This window comes from Pelophylax lessonae (genome assembly GCF_965119305.1).
Source record: "Pelophylax lessonae genome assembly, chromosome: 4".
NCBI lineage: Eukaryota > Metazoa > Chordata > Amphibia > Anura > Ranidae > Pelophylax > Pelophylax lessonae.
Window position 1 is genome coordinate 320,044,349 of NC_138771.1, and position 21,959 is coordinate 320,066,307.

Genomic DNA, 21,959 nt, shown 5'->3' on the forward strand with positions numbered 1-21,959 from the left:
TGTATGGCCATACACACTATAAGGTTTTCTGAAGACTTTTTCCTTCAGATTTACCTTTTCTATGTAGTGCAAGGGCCTGCCAGATTGCATACAAATTGAAAGTGTTTAGGTTTGACCTCATATTATCTGGTTTTGGTAAATCTAAAGGAAAAAATCTTCAGAAAATCTTATAGTGTGTATGGCCCATTAGTCTAAATGAAAAAGCCACTTTGTGCTCATTCTGAGATTACTGAAAGCATTTCCTATGTGTGTTGACTTGATGTAGTAATTTTTTTATATATATATCTACATATCTTTTTTTGGGTTGTTGAATTCTGAGTTCTGGGGTTGCACTGCATATGTTCAATCAATTTGCAAATTCTCAGATTTGCAAGCTCAAACACTGCTATTTTTCAGAGTGTAATGTGGCCCTATATAGGAAGCAACAGTAATATGGCCCCCCACTCAACAAATATAATAATTTCACACATATACAATGTTTTATTTTTGGGGCGTTGCTTGTCATATATAACAACAGACAGTTGTAGGTAGTTCAGGGATTTGAACACCCAAATACATTATTGCAAGGCAGCTGTGCTAACCACTTGGATATTTTGGTCAGTTTATTTAATCAAGCTCAAGCTCAATACATATTTGCAACATTTTTGCAAAACACAATTTACACAAACATAATAACTTTGTTACATTTATTTCATAATATATGCCACTGATAGTTTCTTAGCCTATCAATTTAAGTTTAAAATACTAATTTTTCACAGAAATAAATGTTTTAAACACCTATATATAATTTCCAGCATGCAGGATTATTTTTAAAAATTTGTTGATTATATACAGTTTTACTAAACTAGGTTAATTATTTGGGAATTGTGGTCTCTGAGGTTTTTTTTTTTTTTTTTTGTTTCTTGTTATCTTTATACCAAGCATACATGCACTGGCACCTTAAGAGCCCATTCACATTGAGGCGACACGACTTCGGGGGGTGACCTGTGAAGTCGCGTGCACCGCTGTGCACCGCGACTTGCAGAGACTTCACATACTGGAAGTCTATGCAAGTCGCTCCGAGGTCGCCCCAAAGTAGTACAGGACCCTTTTTCTAAGTCGGAGTGACTTGTGTCGCTCCTATTAGAACGGGTCCTGTACTACTCAATGGACCGTGACATACCGCGACTTGTCAGGCTGACAAGTCGCCTGACAAGTCGCGCTAATGTGAATGGGCTCTAAAAATTAATATAGTTTGATTAAATTAGTCCATCAAAAAATTTTAATAAATAAAAATTATTTGAGCTTGAATTGGGTCTAAATAGATATTTTTTTTTTAAAGTACAAATCACACATGCTTTGAAAAAAATGTCATTAGCTTTAGGTAGTTAAGTGGTTAGCACCGCTGCCTTGCAACAGTGTATTTGGGTGTTCAAATCCCTGAACTACCTACAACTGTATGTTGTTATATATATGACAAGCAACACTAATACGGCTTCTCCCCAAAAATGAAACATTGTATATGTGTGAAATTAATATATTTTTGGGGTTGGTTAGATATAGGAAGTAACAATAATATATTGTTTTTTGCATATATATATATATATATATATATATATATACATATGCAAAAAAACATATATTATTGTTACTTTCTATATCTAACCAACCCAAAAATATATTAATTTCACACATATACAATGTTTAATTTTCGGGGAGGAGCTGTGTTAGTGTTCCTTTTCATATATATATATATATATATATATATATATATATATATATATATATATATATATATACATACATACATACATACATACATACACATAGGCAAATCAATAAATAAAAAACATATATATATATATATATATATATATATATATATACATACACATATAATTATTTTTTGGGTATCTATATATATATATATATATATATATATATATATACATATATATATACACATACACACACACACACATATATATCTATATATATATATATATATATATACATATATATTTATTTTTGTGATTCATATATATATATATATAGACATACATAGATATGTGCAAAAAAAAAAAAAAATAAAAAAATTAAAAAAAAAAAAATTAAAAAAAAAAAAATTTATTAGCGCCGGAATAGCGCCGTTTTACCGCGAATTTGCGGCGGTATTTGCCGCAAATTCAATAAAACTCCCACTAACGTTTTCAAAAACGTTATTTTCAGCCTAGTTTTTGGTTTGGAGCATGCTCACATGAGCTATCTGCCAGAAATTGACTCTGGAGCTATTTTTGCAATTTACACTTTTATTAATATCTTTTTTTCTACTTAACATTTTCACACAGTTTAAAAGCAGTTTAGCTCAAAATCATATAACACATCTTTCCCACACATTTTTTATTTTTTTCCTGCCATATTTTGTGATTTTGAAAAAATTAGTCCACCTTTTAGCTGGACTGTTTTTAAGTCCAGTCCTGACATTAGTTGATCTTAATGAATCTCACAGTTGGCTTTATTTTCCGCCCGCCGTTCTTTGAATACCAATTTCAGACTTAAAAATTCACCGGTTCGCAAAATCCAGCCGAAACGCCAATTCTCCGTACTATGAATCAGGCCCAAAGTGTCATTTCTTCAGTGTTGTCACATGAAAAGATATAATAAAATATTTACAAAAATGTGAGGGGTGTACTCACTTTTGTGAGCTACTGTATGTGTAGTATATTGTAACATGAGTAATATTTGTTTTACCTGCTTCCTTCTTTCATTGCTGCAACTTTTTGTATAGGTGTGGATACAAATGACCGACATGCAACTATTAAAGCTGAATTTTCTTTTTCCCAAGCAGTGGGGCTGTGCTCGCACTGCACAGGTCAACTGCTATTTTTATTCTGGGGAAGAGTACAGAGGAGATATACTTACTTGATCTGCCGTTCTTCCCCACACAAGACCGGTCTGGCACTCATGCACTCCAGCAGTCTTGTAATTAAGTGTTCCTGACATCAGCACGCTCAGAGTACGCTCCATAGACAGGAACAGTCCACTGCAGGACCATGGGGAAGAGTGGGGAGCACAGTTTTCCAGAGGATCAGTGGATCAGGTGGGTAAAAACCTTGTGCTCACCCCTAGAAAAAAATGAACAGTTGACCCATGCAGTGTGGGCAAAAAAAAAAACATTTGCCTGGAGTTGGGCTTTAAATTGTATGTACAGCCAAATACTTTAAATTTTAGATAGAAAACTTAACCTGTACCTGCTCTGCTGGGTTATTTTTTTTTTACTATTTCTGTCCTGCTGGTAAGAAATCCCTTCACTCTGTATCTTTGGAAATGCAATGAGAAGAGTAAAAAGAGCCAGCTGTAAAATTATTTGGAATTTTCCATTTTTTTCTTGGTCACAATGATCATCAGGAACAATAGAGAAGTGAATCTACACAGTGGAGATACTGAATGCAATAAAAATTTGGGCGGGTGTAACCCCCCACCCCCAAAAAAAAAAAACAAAAAGAAATAAAAAGAAATAAATACATAATTTTTTGCCTTTGCGTATATTATTTACAAATTAGGTTAGTGTCGTGGCAGCAGGTTAATTATACATAACATTCATATACAGTAGTAATATGTTTATATATTATAAACCACTTCTGGACTGGAAGATTTTCCCCCTTAATGACCAGGCCATATTTTTTGCGATTCGGCACTGCGTTACTTTATCGGACAATTGCGCTGTCGCGCGATGCTGTACCCAAATAAAATTGATGTCTTTTTTTATCACAAATAGAGCTTTCTTTTGGTGGTATTTGATCACCTGTGCGATTTTTATTTTTTGCGCTATAAGCAATTCTAAAAAAAAAAAAATATTATTCACTTTCTGCTTTAAAAAAAAAAATTAAAAATCAAAATTTTTTAACTTTTTAGGCCCATTTGTTTTCTGCTACATATTTTTGGTAAAAAAAAATCGCAATAAGCGTATTTTGATTGGCTTGCGAAAAAGTTATCGCCTCTACTAACTACGGGAAAGATTTATGTGATTTTTATTGTTTTTTTTTTTTTACTAGTAATGACGGCAATCTGCAATTTTTAGCGGGACTGCAACATTGCGGTGGACAGAGCAGACCCCCTAAATGACATTTTTGACACTTTTGGGGGGACCAGTGACATTACTACAGTAATCGGTGCTAAAAATATGCACTGTTACTGTAATAATGACACTGGCAGGGAAGGGGTTAACATTGTGGGTGATCAAGGGTTTAATGTGAGCCTAGGGGAGTGATTCTAACTGTGGGTGGGCGTGGCTTGTGAAATGATCATAGAGACCTGTGATCCTATATAGAAGGATCACAGGGGCTCTATGATCATTCCAGGGAGAAGAACAGTCAGCTGTGTTTACAACAGCTGACTGTTCTTCTCTCTCAGCGGGGAGTGATCGCGGGTGTCAGGCGGCAATTGGTGCTGCCTGCCCCGTGCATTGGCTTCCCCGCTGCCAATTGGGGGAGGGAGCGTGCCACCGGTGGGGTGCGCTCGCCCCCTAGCAGCCTGCGTGCAAACGACGTAGGTCTACATCAGTTCATGCAGGAGGGCCGTATTGCCGCAGTAAAAAGGTGGCGGGTGGTCCGGAAGAGCTTAAATGAGTAAAGTAACATTGTTTACATCTTGCCATTAGATACCATTGTACTTATAGTGTTTATCAAGTAACCTTGCCACAACCTTGTAGTGTAAACTGTAGCTCAGTGTTTTAGAAAGTAGAGGGAGAGAGCTATAGTAAGAGACATGCAAGATCAAGAAAGGGTGAAACAAAACAAAGAAAAAGAACCATGTTAACCTGGTAGTAAGTAAATGTTTTTATCAAAGTCTTACAGTCATGTGGATATGAAGCTTTGAATATACCTTAAAGTGGTTGTAAACCTTAGTCATGGAATTTGAGCACAGCACATATACAATTAGGTCCATATATACTGTATTTGGACACAGGTACAATTTTCATACTTTTGACTCTGTATTCCACCAGAATAAAATTAAAATGAAACAATAGAAATTAATTTAAAGTGCAGGTATTCAGCTTTAATTCAAGGGGTTGAACATAAATATCAAGTGCACATTTTAGGAACTGCAAACATTTATATACACAGTCCCCCCTTTTTAAGGGGCTCAAATGTAATTGGACAAATAAATATAATCATAAATTAAATGTTCATTTTTAATATTTTGTTGTGAATCCTTAATGACTGCCTGAAGTCTGGAACCCATGGACATTACTAAAGACTGGGTTTCCTCCTTTCTGATGCTTTGCCAGGCTCTAACTGCAGCTGTCTTCAGTTGTTCTTTGTTTGTGGGTCTTTCTGCCTTTAGTTTTGCCTTCAGCAAGTGAAATTCATGTTCAACTGGGTTGAGATCAGATGATTGACTCGGCCATTGAAGAATATTCCACTTCTTTTCCTTCAAAAGCTCCTGGGTTGCTTTTTCAGTGTGTTTTGGATCATTGTCCCTCGGTACTGTGAAGCACCGTCCAATCAACTTTGCTGCATTTGGCTGAATCTAGGCTGACAGTATATCTCTAAACACTGCGGAAGTCATCGGCTGCTTCTGTCTTCTGTCACATCATCAATAAACACCAATGACCCAGTGCCACTGGAAGCCGTGCATGCCCATGCCATCACACTGCCTCCACCATGTTTTACAGATAATGTTGTGTGCTTTGGATCATGAGCTGTTCCAAGCCTTCGCCAAGCTTTTTTCTTCCCGTCATTCTGGTACAGATTAGTGTTGAGCGAACACGGACTGTATTATTCGTGTTCGTACCGAATAATTGGATTTTTTTTACCCGAACACGGACACGGACACTTTACTGTATGTTCGGGTAAAAATCCGTGTTCGGTCGTTTTATTTCCGGGTTTTGCATGCTTTGGCGCTCTTTTCATGGCGGGCTTTCAACAGCCAATCAACAATCGTTTAACTGGTGTGCCTTAAGCCATCCCAGCCATGCCTGCAAATGTCTTAGTAGCTGTGATTGGCCGTCTGAAGCATGTGACCAAGTCTTTATAAGTTCGAGGCAGCCGCCGCAGCAGCGTCATTCTGCTGCTTAGCTAAGGGACAGAGCACACATCAATGTGCTGGCTGCTGATTAGGGAAAGATAGGCAGGAAAAAACCATTTGTGTCCGGATAGAATTGAGGGACAGGTCGGAGTGTTTAGGCAGGGCGAGTTGTAGGCATTTTAGGGATAGAGTCTGCTGAATTATAGGGTCAGTGTCTTCTACAAACTACAATCGATATTGCTGTGTGGGGGGTGGGGTGAATCTGCACTCAATCCTGATCTACGATCTCTTCTCAATCCTGTTAGGGACAGAGTCTGCTGAATTTTAGGGAAACTGTGTTCTACAAACTACAATCGATATTGCTGTGTGGTGTGGGATTGGAGATAGGCAGGTGTCAGTGATCCACATCCATTTTTCTGTGTGTGAGCTGCAGTGAACACAATCTTTTTGGGCTGCAGTGAACACAATCTTTTTGGGCTGCAGTGAACACAATCTTTTTGGGCTGCAGTGAACACAATCTTTTTGGGCTGCAGTGAACACAATCTTTTTGGGGTGCAGTGAACAAAATCTTTTTGGGGTGCAGTGAACACAATCCTTTTTGGTGTGCAGTGAACACAATCTTTGTGGGGTGCAGTGAACAAAATCCTTTGTGGGGTGCAGTGAACACAATCTTTTTGGGGTGCAGTGAACAAAATCCTTTTTGGGGTGCAGTGAACAACATCCTTTTTGGGGTGCAGTGAACACAATCTTTTTGGGGTGCAGTGAACAAAATCCTTTGTGGGGTGCAGTGAACACAATCTTTTTGGGGTGCAGTGAACACAATCTTTTTGGGGTGGAGTGAACAACATCCTTTTTGGGGTGCAGTGAACAAAATCCTTTTTGGGGTGCAGTGAACAAAATCATTTTTGGGGTGCAGTGAACACAATCTTTTTGGGGTGCAGTGAACACAATCTTTGTGGGGTGCAGTGAACACAATCTTTTTGGGGTGGAGTGAACAACATCCTTTTTGGGGTGCAGTGAACAACATCCTTTTTGGGGTGCAGTGAACACAATCTTTTTGGGGTGCAGTGAACACAATCTTTGTGGGGTACAGTGAACAGAATCTTTGTGGGGTGCAGTGAACACAATCTTTGGGGGGTACAGTGAACACAATCTTTTTGGGGTGCAGTGAACACAATCTTTGTGGGGTGCAGTGAACACAATCTTTTTGGGGTGGAGTGAACAAAATCATTTTTGGGGTGCAGTGAACAACATCCTTTTTGGGGTGCAGTGATCAAAATCCTTTTTGGGGTGCAGTGAACACAATCTTTTTGGGGTGCAGTGAACAAAATCCTTTGTGGGGTGCAGTGAACAGAATCTTTGTGGGGTGCAGTGAACACAATCTTTGGGGGGGTACAGTGAACACAATCTTTTTGGGGTGCAGTGAACACAATCTTTGTGGGGTACAGTGAACAGAATCTTTGTGGGGTGCAGTGAACACAATCTTTGGGGGGTACAGTGAACACAATCTTTTTGGGGTGCAGTGAACACAATCTTTGGGGGATACAGTGAACACAATCTTTTTGGGGTGCAGTGAACACAATCTTTGTGGGGTGCAGTGAACACAATCTTTGGGGGGGTACAGTGAACACAATCTTTTTGGGGTGCAGTGAACAACATCCTTTTAGGGTGCAGTGAACACAATCTTTGTGGGGTGCAGTGAACAACATCCTTTTAGGGTGCAGTGAACACAATCTTTGTGGGGTACAGTGAACAGAATCTTTGTGGGGTGCAGTGAACACAATCTTTGGGGGGTACAGTGAACACAATCTTTGTGAGGTGCAGTGAACACAATCTTTGTGGGGTGCAGTGAACACAATCATTGTGGGGTGCAGTGAACTCAATCTTTGTGGGGTACAGTGAACACAATCTCATACTTCTGAAGATTTGAGGGTGCTGCCTGTTCCATACTCCCCCTACTCCTCATCTAGCCTTTTAGGGGTACAAACAATAGTAATTGGGGCCTAGTGTGGTTGTGTACGTGTGATATACATACACTTTTTTTGGATCATATTTTCTATTCCGCTATTTAATCAAAAACCTTTGGGGATCAGTTAAATTGGGGGATAGTCTGTGTTGGTACGTGTGAGAGAGATCCACCTTTCCAAGTTGTTGGGGTTCATCTCATACTTCTGAAGGTTTGAGGGTGCTGCCTGTTCCATACTCCCCCTACTCCTAGCCTTTTAGGGGTACAAACAATAGTAATTGGGGCCTAGTGTGGTTGTGTACGTGTGATATACATACACTTTTTTTGGATCATATTTTCTATTCCGCTATTTAATCAAAAACCTTTGGGGATCAGTTAAATTGGGGGATAGTCTGTGTTGGTACGTGTGAGAGAGATCCACCTTTCCAAGTTGTTGGGGTTCATCTCATACTTCTGAAGGTTTGAGGGTGCTGCCTGTTCCATACCCCCCCTACTCCTCATCTAGCCTTTTAGGGGTACAAACAATAGTAATTGGGGCCTAGTGTGGTTGTGTACGTGTGATATACATACACTTTTTTTGGATCATATTTTCTATTCCGCTATTTAATCAAAAACCTTTGGGGATCAGTTAAATTGGGGGATAGTCTGTGTTGGTACGTGTGAGAGAGATCCACCTTTCCAAGTTGTTGGGGTTCATCTCATACTTCTGAAGGTTTGAGGGTGCTGCCTGTTCCATACCCCCCCTACTCCTCATCTAGCCTTTTAGGGGTACAAACAATAGTAATTGGGGCCTAGTGTGGTTGTGTACGTGTGATATACATACACTTTTTTTGGATCATATTTTCTATTCCGCTATTTAATCAAAAACCTTTGGGGATCAGTTAAATTGGGGGATAGTCTGTGTTGGTACGTGTGAGAGAGATCCACCTTTCCAAGTTGTTGGGGTTCATCTCATACTTCTGAAGGTTTGAGGGTGCTGCCTGTTCCATACTCCCCCTACTCCTCATCTAGCCTTTTAGGGTTACAAACAATAGTAATTGGGGCCCAGTGTGGTTGTGTACGTGTGATATACATACACTTTTTTTGGATCATATTTTCTATTCCGCTATTTAATCAAAAACCTTTGGGGATCAGTTAAATTGGGGGATAGTCTGTGTTGGTACGTGTGAGAGAGATCCACCTTTCCAAGTTGTTGGGGTTCATCTCATACTTCTGAAGGTTTGAGGGTGCTGCCTGTTCCATACTCCCCCTACTCCTAGCCTTTTAGGGGTACAAACAATAGTAATTGGGGCCTAGTGTGGTTGTGTACGTGTGATATACATACACTTTTTTTGGATCATATTTTCTATTCCGCTATTTAATCAAAAACCTTTGGGGATCAGTTAAATTGGGGGATAGTCTGTGTTGGTACGTGTGAGAGAGATCCACCTTTCCAAGTTGTTGGGGTTCATCTCATACTTCTGAAGGTTTGAGGGTGCTGCCTGTTCCATACCCCCCCTACTCCTCATCTAGCCTTTTAGGGGTACAAACAATAGTAATTGGGGCCTAGTGTGGTTGTGTACGTGTGATATACATACACTTTTTTTGGATCATATTTTCTATTCCGCTATTTAATCAAAAACCTTTGGGGATCAGTTAAATTGGGGGATAGTCTGTGTTGGTACGTGTGAGAGAGATCCACCTTTCCAAGTTGTTGGGGTTCATCTCATACTTCTGAAGGTTTGAGGGTGCTGCCTGTTCCATACTCCCCCTACTCCTCATCTAGCCTTTTAGGGTTACAAACAATAGTAGTTGGGGCCCAGTGTGGTTGTGTACGTGTGATATACATACACTTTTTTTGGATCATATTTTCTATTCCGCTATTTAATCAAAAACCTTTGGGGATCAGTTAAATTGGGGGATAGTCTGTGTTGGTACGTGTGAGAGAGATCCACCTTTCCAAGTTGTTGGGGTTCATCTCATACTTCTGAAGGTTTGAGGGTGCTGCCTGTTCCATACTCCCCCTACTCCTAGCCTTTTAGGGGTACAAACAATAGTAATTGGGGCCTAGTGTGGTTGTGTACGTGTGATATACATACACTTTTTTTGGATCATATTTTCTATTCCGCTATTTAATCAAAAACCTTTGGGGATCAGTTAAATTGGGGGATAGTCTGTGTTGGTACGTGTGAGAGAGATCCACCTTTCCAAGTTGTTGGGGTTCATCTCATACTTCTGAAGGTTTGAGGGTGCTGCCTGTTCCATACTCCCCCTACTCCTAGCCTTTTAGGGGTACAAACAATAGTAATTGGGGCCTAGTGTGGTTGTGTACGTGTGATATACATACACTTTTTTTGGATCATATTTTCTATTCCGCTATTTAATCAAAAACCTTTGGGGATCAGTTAAATTGGGGGATAGTCTGTGTTGGTACGTGTGAGAGAGATCCACCTTTCCAAGTTGTTGGGGTTCATCTCATACTTCTGAAGGTTTGAGGGTGCTGCCTGTTCCATACCCCCCCTACTCCTCATCTAGCCTTTTAGGGGTACAAACAATAGTAATTGGGGCCTAGTGTGGTTGTGTACGTGTGATATACATACACTTTTTTTGGATCATATTTTCTATTCCGCTATTTAATCAAAAACCTTTGGGGATCAGTTAAATTGGGGGATAGTCTGTGTTGGTACGTGTGAGAGAGATCCACCTTTCCAAGTTGTTGGGGTTCATCTCATACTTCTGAAGGTTTGAGGGTGCTGCCTGTTCCATACTCCCCCTACTCCTAGCCTTTTAGGGGTACAAACAATAGTAATTGGGGCCTAGTGTGGTTGTGTACGTGTGATATACATACACTTTTTTTGGATCATATTTTCTATTCCGCTATTTAATCAAAAACCTTTGGGGATCAGTTAAATTGGGGGATAGTCTGTGTTGGTACGTGTGAGAGAGATCCACCTTTCCAAGTTGTTGGGGTTCATCTCATACTTCTGAAGGTTTGAGGGTGCTGCCTGTTCCATACCCCCCCTACTCCTCATCTAGCCTTTTAGGGGTACAAACAATAGTAATTGGGGCCTAGTGTGGTTGTGTACGTGTGATATACATACACTTTTTTTGGATCATATTTTCTATTCCGCTATTTAATCAAAAACCTTTGGGGATCAGTTAAATTGGGGGATAGTCTGTGTTGGTACGTGTGAGAGAGATCCACCTTTCCAAGTTGTTGGGGTTCATCTCATACTTCTGAAGGTTTGAGGGTGCTGCCTGTTCCATACCCCCCCTACTCCTCATCTAGCCTTTTAGGGGTACAAACAATAGTAATTGGGGCCTAGTGTGGTTGTGTACGTGTGATATACATACACTTTTTTTGGATCATATTTTCTATTCCGCTATTTAATCAAAAACCTTTGGGGATCAGTTAAATTGGGGGATAGTCTGTGTTGGTACGTGTGAGAGAGATCCACCTTTCCAAGTTGTTGGGGTTCATCTCATACTTCTGAAGGTTTGAGGGTGCTGCCTGTTCCATACTCCCCCTACTCCTAGCCTTTTAGGGGTACAAACAATAGTAATTGGGGCCTAGTGTGGTTGTGTACGTGTGATATACATACACTTTTTTTGGATCATATTTTCTATTCCGCTATTTAATCAAAAACCTTTGGGGATCAGTTAAATTGGGGGATAGTCTGTGTTGGTACGTGTGAGAGAGATCCACCTTTCCAAGTTGTTGGGGTTCATCTCATACTTCTGAAGGTTTGAGGGTGCTGCCTGTTCCATACCCCCCCTACTCCTCATCTAGCCTTTTAGGGGTACAAACAATAGTAATTGAGGCCTAGTGTGGTTGTGTACGTGTGATATACATACACTTTTTTTGGATCATATTTTCTATTCCGCTATTTAATCAAAAACCTTTGGGGATCAGTTAAATTGGGGGATAGTCTGTGTTGGTACGTGTGAGAGAGATCCACCTTTCCAAGTTGTTGGGGTTCATCTCATACTTCTGAAGGTTTGAGGGTGCTGCCTGTTCCATACTCCCCCTACTCCTCATCTAGCCTTTTAGGGGTACAAACAATAGTAATTGGGGCCCAGTGTGGTTGTGTACGTGTGATATACATACACTTTTTTTGGATCATATTTTCTATTCCGCTATTTAATTTAACTGGGCCTCCATGCGAGACCTGTGTGCCTTGTTGCGCTGTTTTGAGTACTCCACCAACATGGCCAGTGGCAATGACGCCGTTCTCAGCTTAACTATCCCACTTCTATGCCTCCTTGAAAAAACAATTCGGGCGATGATGGAAGAGGATGTGGCACAGGATGAGGAGGAGGAGGAGGATGAAGAGGTAACATTTCCAAGGCTTTCAGGGCAGTCATTCGCAAGGGGCTCCGAGGGTGGGTTCCTGCACACGCAAACGCCAGGGACGCAATTGTCCAGCAGGGGCACAGTTCTGGAGGATGAGGAGGATGAGGAGGAGGAGGAGCTGGAGGAGGAGATGGAACCATGTTCACAGCAGGGTGGCACCCAGGCCAGCTCATGGCCATCACTGGTGCGTGGCTGGGGGGATACAGAGGACACGGACGATACACCTCCCACAGAGGACAGCCTTTCGTTGCCTCTGGGCAGCCTGGCACACATGAGCGATTACATGCTGCAGTGTCTCCACAACGACCGCCGAGTTGCCCACATTCTAACTTGTGCTGATTACTGGGTGGCCACGCTGCTGGATCCCCGTTACAAGGACAACGTACCGTCCTTAATTCACTCACTGGAGCGTGATCGCAAGATGCGCGAGTACAAGCGCACGCTGGTAGACGCCATGCTGCTGGCATTCCCATCTGACAGCGGGGCCACAGTGGAAGCACAAGGCAGAGGAGGAGGAGGAGGAGGTCGCCAACGCAACCAGGGCACCGCCAGCACCTCAGAAGGCAGGGTTAGCATGGCCGAAATGTGGAAAAGCTTTGTCAGCACGCCACAACAAACAGCAGCACCAGCAGCTCAGATGGAACGTCTTAGCAGGAGGCAGCATTTTACCAACATGGTGGAGCAGTATGTGTGCACACGCCTACATGTAGTGAATGACGGGTCTGCCCCCTTCAACTTCTGGGTCTCCAAATTGGGCACATGGCCTGAGCTTGCCCTTTACGCCTTGGAGGTGCTGGCGTGCCCTGCAGCCAGTGTATTATCTGAACGGGTATTTAGCACGGCTGGGGGCGTTATAACAGACAAGCGCAGCCGCCTGTCCAGAGACAATGTGGACAAGCTCACGTTCATTAAAATGAACCAGGCATGGATCCCACTGGACTTTTCCGTACCTTATGCAGAATAGCAATGGATACCGACCTTACCCACCCATTGTTCCATTTTTGCTCTTTCTCACTCTTTTGGGGTGTACCCTCATTTAAAATTTTTGAAAAGAAGCAGTGTTGGCTACCTCGTCCTCCTCCTCAGGGCCAGATTAATGTAGGGGCTATTGGAGCTGCAGCTCCAGGCCCCTACCTTTTATATAGGCCCCGGGTTGGCCATATTCACTGTTACCGCTCTTCTGTCACTTGTAAACACAGAAGTCTGGCTTCTATGCTCGCTTCCCCAGGCAGCACCCTCAGAACCTCCCCACACAGCGTGAAGGCCGGACAAGGAGGGACAGTTGGCGATGCATGGATGTGTTTATGGGCTTCAGAGACAGCATCCCATGTTGAATTAGGCATGCATGGCTGCACCCTTCCTCCTCTGGGTGCATGGCAAGGCACGGCCCTTAAGGCCCTTCAAAATCCTCAGCACCAAGCCCATGATGCTGTTAATCCGGCCCTGGTCCTCCTCCACCGCCGCTTCCACCTACACCGCCCATAGGTGTGCGCAGCCTATTGCATTAAGGTGTGCACCCCAAAGTTGAAATACACATGCATGTGTTTGCCAGCAGGGAGAGTAATGTATCGGGGCCATGTACCTGTAGGCAAGGAGAAATAGAGCAGAGCAGGTCCCAGGGAGATCTTTCCCATCTCCTCACTGGCAATGCTATGTGCCCTAGGTGATTAGGGTGTGCCCAGGCACACCCAGCACACCCTGTGCGCACGCCTATGTCACCGCTAGGCTTGTGACGGTATCAGATTTTCATGCTGCGATTAATTGATTAAGGTTTTGCCACGGTATACGGTATTATCACGGTATTCTATTATTAAATTTAAATTATTAAATTTCCACCTCACTTCAATTTCATTGCTGAATTTAGGGGCTTTGGTTCACTTATGCACATTATTATATAGTCAGTCAGTACAGACTCTGTGAACCAGGCCTAAAATAGGTCATCAAGCAGTGTCTGGCCTAACTGGTGATAACTGGTTCTGGCGCTCGGCTCCGATCCGATGGCCTGGTCATTAAGAGGGCAAATCCTTGTGGTCAAGAAGTGGTTAAACCTGAAGGAGGTGTTGTTTATAAATTACTTTACTATTGCTTTAGGCCTGGTTCACATGTATGCGGGTTGGTGGTTCACATTTGCACAGGCATAGCAGCCCATTGATTTGAATGGGCTGCTATGCCCTCATTTTCCGCAGAAAAAAGGTGCATGCAGCATTTTTTTAAAATTCAGTGGCCTTGAAATCCATCCTGCTTTTGCACCATGCGACTAACCTGCAGTTCCTGCTCTGGCAAGCTTTCTGCATTTTTTGTATACGTGGGCACGGCATTTAAAAATAAACAGTTTGCGTGTGCAGCAACGGCAGGTAAGTCGCATGGTGCAAAAGAAGGATGGATTTCATGGCCACTGCATTTTTTTAAATTCTGCATGCACCTTTTTTCAGCTGAAAACGCAGGCATAGCAGCTCAAGCCCATTCACATCAATGGGCTGCTATGCCTGTGCAAATGTGGGCCCCCAACCCGCATACATGTGAACCAGGCCTAAAGCAATAGTAAAGTCATTAATTGGTTAAACCTGCAGGAGGACCGGTGTTTTTATCTATTAATGACTTTACTATTGCTTTAGGCCTGGTTCACATGTATGCGGGTTGGGGGCCCACATTTGCACAGGCATAGCAGCCCATTGATGTGAATGGGCTTGAGCTGCTATGCCTGCGTTTTCAGCTGAAAAAAGGTGCATGCAGAATTTAAAAAAATGCAGTGGCCATGAAATCCATCCTTCTTTTGCACCATGCGACTTACCTGCCGTTGCTGCACACGCAAACTGTTTATTTTTAAATGCCGTGCCCACGTATACAAAAAATGCAGAAAGCTTGCCAGAGCAGGAACTGCAGGTTAGTCGCATGGTGCAAAAGCAGGATGGATTTCAAGGCCACTGAATTTAAAAAAAATGCTGCATGCACCTTTTTTCTGCGGAAAATGAGGGCATAGCAGCCCGTTCAAATCAATGGGCTGCTATGCCTGTGCAAATGTGGGCCGCCAACCCGCATACATGTGAACCGCCAACCCGCATACATGTGAACCAGGCCTAAAGCAATAGTAAAGTCATTAATAGATAAAAACACCGGTCCTCCTGCAGGTTTAACCACTTCTGGATCGCAAGGATTTGCCCCTTTAAAGACCAGGCCATCGGATCAGAGCGCCAGGACCAGTCATCACCAGGTAGGCCAGACACTGCTTGATGGCTATATAATAATGTAATGTGGGCTGCTAGGCATGTGTGTGTGTATATATATATTTATTAGAGCTGCACGATTCTGGCCAAAATGAGAATCACGATTTTTTAGCTTGGAATAAAGATCACGATTCTCTCACGATTCTCTGTGTAACAAAAAAAAAAAAAATTGGGATAACTTTACTGTTACGTTTTTTTTTTTTTTTTTTTTTATTCATTAAAGTCTAATCATTGCGTTTGAAAGACTGCTGCGCAAATACAGTGTGACATAAAATATTACAACAATCGCCATTTTATTCTGTAGGGTCTCTGCTAAAAAAATATATAAAATGTTTGGGGGTTCTAAGTACTTTTCTAGCAAAAAAAAAAACTGATTTTAACTTGCAAGCAGCAAGTGTCAGAAAAAGATCCAGTCTTTAAGAGGTTAAACTTCCTTTCTCCCTGGCAGAGGGAAGGAAAAGATACAAATGTAATCATTTTTGTTTATAGTTAGGAGACTTAATGCTGAAAGGTGTTAGCTGAGTGAGTGAATGAGTCATCCAGCTCACTGAAATGTATCAATTCACAAGTCAGGCAGACTTGACAGAGAAACTCGGTATTTTAAAAATGCCACAATAACAATACCGTGGCTATGCAATACCGCGATATATCGAATTACCGAAAACCGGCATATGTCTAGTCACCGCCACATCCACCACCACCTCAACCTCCCTCCTACTCCATATGGGCCTCGTCCTTCAGAGATGAAGAAGAACATTGTTTTATTTTTCTGTTTTTTTTTGTTGTTTTAAGTTATTTCCCTATCCACATTTGTTTGCAGAGCACTTGCCATGCTCTTAATTACGTTTTGCTGCCATTTGCAGCACTCTAGCCCTTTCCTTTGGTGTTTTAGAGCCATTTTAGTTAAAGTTAAAGTTCGGGTCCCCATTGACTTCAATGGGGTTCGGTGTCCGGGAAAAGTTCGGTAAAAGTCCGGGACACGGACCCGGACTTTTTTTTAAAGTTCGGCCGAACCCGTCGAACACGGACATCTAGGTGTCCGCTCAACCCTAATTATCAATATTGTCAGTACTGCCAAAATATTATCAAGCACTTGTCACTTTATTTTATTATTTTTTTGGCATTGATATTTACATGGTAGGCACTTTATCAGCATTTGTCACTTTTTAGCACTTATTCACTTTAGTGCTGTACCCCCATTTGTCAATATTATTATTATCTACTTTTTAGTGAAAAAGTTTTGGTATAGCAGCTTAGTGACCTTTTATTTCAACCATCAATTACGCAGATTTTTTTCACTTTGCACTGAACTCTAGCATAGACAAAAAAATTGGGGGGAATAATAAAAATAAATAAAAGTATCTAAGACAAACATTGCCTAAACGTTATCTCAACTGGACCACAGCCAATCAGCTTATTAGTTTTCATATTCTAAGCTTTGGAAAGACTTTGGAAAGATAAAGGCTGATCGGCTACTATGGGCAATGGTACCAGTTTAGATAGAACTTCTCTCATGACCCATTTGATTTATTCCCCTTATAGTGTCTAAATACAAGAAGCATATGTTTTCTTGTGGGATTCTGTGTGTGATTTGTGTATTTCTTCTCTGTTCAATTATCCAGCATGAAACAACTCCCGCAGTTTATCTCCATGCAGGAGTTTCCAGTAATAAAAATTGGTCACTGTTCTCTCTCTAAATAGGTCTCATGCATGCAGCCTGTAACGGGAAATTCTCCTAGGTCCCTTCCACAGCTATGCTCTGCACAGACTATGTACAATCCACTGATGATGTCATTGTCACCACTAATTTTACAGGGTCATATCTGGTTTGTAGAGCATGAGGTGCATAAAATAGATTGATATCCTTTGTTGCTACTGAGGAACATATTTGAGTGAAAGTTTCTTTGTCCGTGGTTTGTCTTTAATATATTGAGTGGATACAGAAAATTATCCACAAAATCTATAGCTTTGACCAGACCACAGACCTAATCTAAGCTTCACATGAGATGCAAATGATGTTTCAATTACTGTGGAGGGTGAATGAGTCACCTATGAGATGATGTGCTTACCTTTGTACACTTTACTGCCAGTCCCAGATAAATCATACATTTAATTCCTAAAATTAGAATTAAGTTATTTCCAAAAAGTTGTCAAACCAGGGGAATTAGATATTGTTCATTTTATTTAAGTGCACTTTATATAACAAATGTATAGGAGTGCCAAACTAAAATCTGCTGAAATTGCAAAATGATAGTTCAGTTTGAAATACTGTTTTTTGAGATAATATGTTGAATTTAACCACTTGCCGACCGCATACTGTATATATACGGCGGCAGAGTGGCTCTCCCAGGCAAAACCACGTATGCATACGTCATTTGCCTGGGAGCAGCTAGGGGGCGAGAGCGTGCCGCCGGTGGCACACTCTTGCCCCCGCTCATCAGCGGGTAAGCCGATGTGTGGGTCAGGCAGCTCTGATTGCTGCCTGACACTCTTGATCATTCCCTGCTGAGAGAGAAGGACGGTCGGCTGTTGTAAACACAGCTGACCGTCCTTCTCCCTGGGAGGATCACAGAGCTCATGTGATCCTGCTATATAGAATCAAATGTCTCTATGGTCATCTCAGAAGCCCAACCCCCATACCGTTAGAATCACTCCCAATGGGGAGGAGCCTGTCAATGGCGCCAGCTCTGACTGTCTGCTAGATCGCCGGACCGCCGCTCAGGGGAATGAGTGAGGCGCTCGACCCTCCAGCCTCCATGCACGCCTGATCAGATCCCCGCCGCCCCTCTCCGCTCCCTTCAGCCCCAGTGAAACTCCAGGGGGAATCCGGCAGACATTGGGAGATGAAGGACCCGATCGAGACCGGCCCCATTTCGGGAGGTTCCAGCTGATTGCGGCAGACGCCGCCGCCCTGGTGAGAGCAGGTGCGGAAGGGGAGAGCGCTTCAATCACTCCAGTCTCCTGCAAATAGCCCGGCAAACTTCACTGGAGAGACCCTGTCTGGAGAAAAGTGGTGATACCGGCAGTCTGATCACCCCCCCTTGCAACTCAACACAAGGAGCGCCCCAGACTGAGCCGAGGAGGACTGGTGAGAGGGTGAAAATCCCCCTGATTTAATCTATTTGGATTTCTGTCTGACTGTTCTCTGTACCTGTGTGCAATCCCTCACTACTGCCCATCAGTGTGCCGTTTAAAGAACTAGCTGGACTGTCTGGGTAAATTTGCAAGACCGAGTCTAGATAAGTGACTGAAGGGACGGCATAGAAAGTAATAATACAGACTGTCAGGCTGTGGGGCGGTGAGGTGTCTGGGTGGATACAAGGGGTGGTGAGCAAATCAGAGTGCATCAAGATTGTACGGCAAAGGACGGATGAGAGGGTGAAGGCCCCCCAACTCTGATGTACCTCCTGCCCTCCCCCTGAGCCACATAAACTGTATCACCACCGAGACCACACCACGGGGAGAGGGGTGGATGGACAGAAATAGGAGGAGATAAGAATCCCTCTTTCTCGCTTGGCCCTCAGGTCCATATAGCTCGCTAAAGTGCTGGGTACTCAGAAAACTCCATCTTGAGAGGCTATTATAGATGGTTCTACACAATGATGGAATTATCCTCAGCCCTCCCTGCCTTGGTGGAGCTTTAAAGGCCAAACTGTAGTACCCTAGGGAGAAGCGGCCACGATAATTGAGGACCCTCAGGACGTATAATCCGGGTCAAAGATCCATCTGGTCCTTCTACAAGGTCCTTATGGAACCACCCCATAGGGGTCAACGTGTTGGGGCATACACCATATACACCTGCATACTCTCCTGTATTCTACATGATTGGTAATTTTTTTTTTCCTTTTTCCACTGGCCATCATGTAAAGACTATATGAAATTATATGGACACAATTTATAAATATTTCCTTTCACATTTACTCTGAGATTCTGAGACTCTGAGACTCTGGAAAAAAAAAAAACCCCAGTGAGTGAAGCAGGAGTGGTACTGCTGCAAGGAATAAAGGAGAGGGGTCCCTTAAAAATCATTAGGGATATACTTACAGATCTGGACTCGTCTAGTATAAAAACCTTAAAAATTGGCATATGCCCCCTAGTAGCAAGAGAGGAGGACTCACTTACATGTAACCCCCCATAGACCTGAGGAGGAGGCCCAGACAGATCCTACAGGGGGACTGGCTAGTCCTTGGCTGGGCAAGTTAGAGCTGGGGAGAATAGTAAGAGCACAGATACTACTAATAACCCCCCACTTAAGGAAAAAACATGTCTAAAATCAAGAATAAACAAACAAAGGAGACAACAGGGAAACCAGCAAAAATTTCGGCTAGCCCAGGGTCTATCAAAATGTGCATGACCCAGGAAGGGAAAGGCCAAAATGAAATTTCCGAAACTCAACTAGTTGTAAGATCAAAGCAAACCAGTGAAGGAAATAAAAAGACAAAGGGAACAAAAGCATCAGGTGGAACAGGAGAGGAGAGCCTAGACCTATCCAGAGAAAGTTCATTAATAGTAGAAGATTCGGTCCCTGGGAAGGGAGATGAACTAAGGTTGAATGATCATCCCAAAATCAGAAATGATGGAAATGTTCTCGAACCTGGATAGATCAATTAAAACCGAGATGGCCACCCTATACAAAGATCTGGGACACACATTGATAAGAGTAGAGGAAACGGAAAGGAAGATCAACACCCATGGGAAAAAGTTATCAAAATTAACTGAACAAGTGAAGAAATTGCAACTAGAACAGAGGAATACTCTCTATAAGATGGAGGACCAGGAGAACAGAAATAGAAGGAAAAATTTGCGGATTAGAGGACTTCCGGAAAAAGATAAAGAAGAAAAATTACAGCAAATGCTTGAAAGTGTACTCAATCCACTCCTTGGGAACTCCCCTACAGATAAAATAGAATTTGAAAGGGTACACAGAGTACGGAAACCTCCTAATGCTCCAAAAGAAAAGGGAGTGCGGAACCAGGAAAAATAAAATTAAGAAAGAACCCTACCTATAAAATTAAACATCTTGGGCATCTAACATGTGAATATACTCTGAGAAAGAAAACCCCAGGAAAACTCAATAAAAGGAAATGAGTATAGTAAACTATTTATCATATAATGTACGTGGAATGAACTCACCCATAAAGAGACAAAAAATCCTAGGGGAAATCAAATACCTAAAAGCAGATGTAGTATTCCTACAGGAGACTCATATTACATACGAGTCAAATATTAGATTGTACTCCCCTAGCCACCCCACTTGATTTTATGCAGATACATTAAAAAAAATCAAGTGGAGTGGCGATAGGCCTCGCTAGAGGGATTAGATTTGTCCTAGAGGACAGGCTGGCCGACCCGGAGGGCAGATTTCTCTTCCTGAAGGGGACGCTTAATGGAGAAGAGGTCACACTAGTAAATATTTATAGTCCCAATGAGGGACAAATAGCCTTCTTGGGGAGGATACTAGGGAAATTAACAAATTTTAAGAGGGGAGGAGTGGTCTTGGCTGGGGATCTCAACCTTAGCCTCGATCCAAATATGGATAATACATCCCGATTCCAAAGGTGCTCAAGACATCAGATTAAGAATCTTATGACAAAATTATATCAGAATCAATTAGCAGATATTTGGAGAATATTCAACCCAAAAGAGAGAGATTATACATACTACTCAAACATACACAAGACATATTCAAGAATTGATTATTTTTTAATAGAGCACCGATGGATCGAGAAAGCATCTGAGGCCAGGGTTGGGATTAGGACCTGGTCAGATCACTCCCCCATCTCAGTTAAAATAAAAATGGGTAAAGAACTCTCTAGAAGACCAAATTGGAGACTTAATGAAGATTTGATTAGAGATAAAAAATGGGGAAAGGAAATAGAAAAAGAACTGGAATTGTATTTCCAAAATAACGACATCGAAGAAACACCCAAAAATATTATATGGGAAGCACAAAAAGCATTCATGCGTGGTATATTAATTTCAAAAGGAGCACAAAGGGAAAAAGAGAGAAAAGAAATAAAGGACAGTTCAATGAGAGATATATACGAATTAGAACAAAAACAAAAAAGAATAACAATACCAACAAATAAAAAAGACCTATCCAGGATAGAAAGGAAAAGAGAAGACCTAAAAGAATTATTAGAACAAGAAACGAGACAAGAATTTAATAAAGTAGCAAGAGAGAAATATGTGGAGGATAACAAGATAGGAAAAAACTTGTCAAGAATCCTAAAAAAAAAGAAATCAATAAACTTCATAGATAAGATTAGAAATAAAGGGGGCTACTTGGTCCACTCATCCACGGAGATAGCAGGGGAGTTTCAAAAATACTATGGAAATCTATACGCAGTAAGGGGGGTAAGTAAACAAGAAGATAACCTTGAAAGAGAGGAGAAGATTAAGAACTATTTGGGGAAGGCTAGAATGA